Source organism: Mirounga leonina, unplaced genomic scaffold (assembly GCF_011800145.1).
Source record: "Mirounga leonina isolate KUSES-001 unplaced genomic scaffold, KU_Mleo_1.0 Mir_165, whole genome shotgun sequence".
NCBI lineage: Eukaryota > Metazoa > Chordata > Mammalia > Carnivora > Phocidae > Mirounga > Mirounga leonina.
The window spans coordinates 15,930,844-15,934,993 of NW_023270415.1; the positions used below are offsets into that span (position 1 = coordinate 15,930,844).

The 4,150-nt window shown below is 33.3% G+C and overlaps 1 pseudogene; it reads left to right on the forward strand.

The window, feature by feature from the left end:
- The first annotated feature begins 427 nt into the window (after nucleotides 1-427).
- LOC118014714 lies at nucleotides 428-1,114 on the forward strand (annotated as a pseudogene).
- Nucleotides 1,115-4,150: the final 3,036 nt, after the last annotated feature.

A 4,150-nucleotide genomic window follows, 5' to 3' on the forward strand; every position in this document is an offset into this window, starting at 1 on the left:
AAGGAAGAAGCAGAAAACTCTAAGTCATTGCCAGAAGTGAAATCAGTTAATAGAAGCAGGCCCATAAATATCATAGATGATGGATTAGTAATCAAGAACTTTAATATAATATTATAGATATGCTTAAGATCTTATGAAAGAAATATAGGAGCATAAGGAGGAGAGTCATAGAAACTATTTTGAACTTCAAAAACTGAAGAATGCTATCTGAAATAAAAAGTCAGTAGACGGGTAGATTAGACACTGCAGAAAAAAAGATCATTACATTTGAAAACATAACATTAGAAATCATCAAATCCAAAGCACACAGAATAAAATGCTAAGAACAATTCCCAGAGAATAAAAGTATTAATCTCAATGATTTCTATGACAATATTGAATGGTCTAAAATGCATGTAATTAGTCTGGAGCCACCTCTGCCTGCAACATGTTGAAGGTAATTCAGAGGTCTGTGGAGGCAACCAGCATGAGTCTGCTCACCTTCAAAGTCTATGCATCACCTAAAAAAGACTCAACTCACAAAACTTTCACGAAGGTTAATAAGCTTTCACTGTACTCCATTCCTGACAGTCAATCTAAATATGTGGAGGAGCCAAGGACCCAACTTTAAGAAAGCATCTCACATCTCCAACATTATTGTGAGCCATATACAAGTTGGTGTCAAGAAATACACCCACAAACTAAGCCTCAGATGCAGAGCTTGGTTCAGTGGAGGTTAGATAGCTATGGATATCTCTAAAATGCACCTCTTGGATTTTTTCCAAGAGCTGGTGTTGTTGGTTTTGCTGGCATTGTTGGACTTCTTTTGGCTAGAAGTTCAAAAATAAAGAAGCTCATGTATCCACCTGGGTTCATGGGATTAGCTGCCTCTCTTTTTTATCCACAACAAGCTATCATATTTGTCCAGGTCAGTGAGGAGACATTATATGTCTGGGGTTTACAAGGATATATAGTCGTAGAAGATTTGTGGAAGGACAACTTTCAAAAGCCAAGAAATGTGAAGCATTCACCTGGAAATAAGTAGAATGCTCCATGCTCTGCCCATTTTAATCTCTTATAGATAAACATTGGAAACTCCATGCAGTAAACCAGTATTCCTATAGAAAAACAGTAGAGAAGAGTCAGTACTGAATGTAGTAAATTGGTTTTCTTCTTCAGGAAAAATGATACTAGGCTTCTTTGTTACCTTGGGTGATGCCATACTACAAGTGGACTAATCAGAAATCCTTTCACTTAGAGATAATGCCTCAGAACTCCTTGTTCTCATGTTGCTATTTATGTATATAATTAAAATTCAAAGTTAAAAAAATAAATAGAATAAAATCCACATAATTAGAGACACATAAAAAGGGAAGCAGAAAAATATCTCAAGACATTTGCTGAAAATTTTCCAAATTTGATGAAAACTAAAAATACAGATGCAATTAGCTCATCAAACTCCAAAATAACACAAAGAAACCCACAAGAAAAAGCATCATAATTGAATTATTAAAATCCAGTAATAAAGACAAAATTTTAAAAGCAAGTGGAGAAAGTGTAGATGTTGCATAGAACAAAGATAAGAATAGTTGCCAATTTTTAACAAGAAACATCGCAAGCAAGAAGACTATATATACAGTGACATCTTTAACGTGCTGAAAAAAATATGGCAGCCAAAATATCTGGCAAAAAAATAAATGAAATAAAGACATTTTCAGACAATCAGACAAACAAAAGCTGAGAAAATTTGAAAGTAGCAGACCTGCTCTAAAATAAACGATAAAGAAAATTATTTGGGTTGAAGGAAGATAATACCAGACGGAAACTAGGATCTACACAAATGATGTGTAAGCAAGGTTAATATGTTGGGATATAAAAAGTCAGTTTTTCTCATTTTTAAAAATTTCTTCAAAAGACAATTGACTATTGGGTCGCCTGGGTGGCTTAGTCAATTAAGCATCTGCTTTTGGCTCAGGTCATGATCTCAGGGTCCTGGGGTCTAACCCCACAGTGGGCTTCATGCTCAGCATGGAGTAGTTATGTTAATATCAGACAAAGACTATTATCAGGCTTTAAGACAAGTGATATTATTAGAAATATAGCACATTTCATAATGATAAAAGGGTCAACTAACCAAAAATACATAACAATCTTATATGTGGCTAATAATAACACCTAAAATACATGAAGCTAAAACTAACAGAACTTAAAGGAGAAAGACAAATCCAGGTGAAGATTTCAACTCCCCTCTCAATGAATCATAGAACATGCATACAGAAAATCAGTAAGTATAAAGAAAATTGAAACAGCATTATCAATCAACTTTACCTAATTGGCATTTATAGCACAACACACTCAAAAACTACAAAATACAATTCTCCTCATATGCACACAGGACATTTACCAAGATAAATCACATGCTGAGCCATAAAACAAGTCTCAATAAATTTAAAAGGATTAAAATTATACATAGTGCATCCTCTGATTGCAACAGAATTAAAATAGAAAATAATATTGGAAAGATCTCGAGATAACCCTACCAATATTTGGAAATTAAATAAAATACTTATAAATAACCTATGAGTCAAAGAAGAAATCAAAAAGAAAGTTTTAAAGTATTTTGAACTAAAATAAACAATGACAAAAGCACAATATGCTAAAATTTGTGGGATGGAGCTAAGGTAGTGCTTAGAGGGATTGTTATAACTTTAAACACTTACGTTAGAAAAGAAAAAAGCTTTAAATTTCCACTTAAGAAAGTTAGAAAGAGCAAATTAAGCTTAAAATATGTAGAAGGAAGGAAATAGGGGCACCTGGGTGGCTCAGTCGGTTAAGCACCTGCCTTTGGCTCAGGTCATGATCTCCCGGTCCTGGGATCAAGCCCGCATGGGACTTTCTGCTCAGCAAGGAGCCTGCTTCTCTCTCCCCCTCTGCCCCTCCCCCTGCTTGTGCTCTCTTAAGCTCTCTCCGTCAAATAAATAAATAAATAATCTTTAAAAAAAAAAAAAAAGAAGGAAGGAAATAATAAAAATAAGAAAGGGAATCTATGAACTAGAAAATGGAAATACAGTAGAGAAAATCCATAAAATAAAAGCTGGTTTTGGGGGGAAAACAGTAAAATAGATAGAGAAAAGAGAAATTACCTCTATCAGGATAGAAAATGGAACCATCACAGATCCTACAAACATTTGAGGAAGAGTAAGGAAACATTATGAATAATTTTATGCTTTTAATAAATTCAACAACTTAAATAAAAAGGGAAAATTCCTTGAAAGATAAAAATTACAAAAAATGGACACAGAAGTTGGAAATCTGAATGGATGGAAGGCAGTAAATAAAGGAAAGAGTAGTACCAAATGCAGTCAGAGAAGAGGATAGGGATCAGGTAATGTAGAGTTTTATAGGGCAAGATCAGAGTTTAGATTTAAGTGTCAGTGTAAAAGATGGTTGAGAGATTTTAAAGAGCAGTGGTACAATCTTATTTCAGTTTGTAAGTATCACCACTGTTATGAAAACAATGAATTCTAGAGATAAAAAATTGAAGGAAAGATGATTGAAGGGAAAAAAAAAGGAATTATTTTAGTACTTCAGGCAAGAGATAATGTGGGTTGAACTAGAACAACATTAGTGTAGAGGGAAAGAAGTGGACAGATTCAAGATACATCCCCAGCTTGGCTCACATATTACAGAATTTTTAAAGTACATAACATTTCTTACTCAACATAAGAACTGTCTTCCAGAAAAATTTGCATTAAAGCAAATGGTATTTTCCCATTGATTTCCAGAGATGTTTGTTCTCTGAGAAAAATTATTCCCATATATGTAATAAAATTGCAATCAAGAGTGAAGCAATTAAAATATTCAATTTCTCTGATAAGAAAAAAATGGAAATACAACAAAATATTAACAGTGACTATCTCCAGAATGTGGTCTTAATGCCGATTTTGCTTTCACAATTTATGGTTATGATTTTTTAAATGCTATTCTCTTTAAATGACCAAAACATTTTGAGTCAGATATTTTTAAACACTGGAGTTAATTTCTAAAATATAATAGTAAACTACAAAAACATTAGCAATAGTGCTAGTTCTAGGGGAATTATCACTTGATTTGCTCTTCCTAGGATATAGTTCCCACTGAAGATGTAATTAGCCTTAATACTTTAGCATTC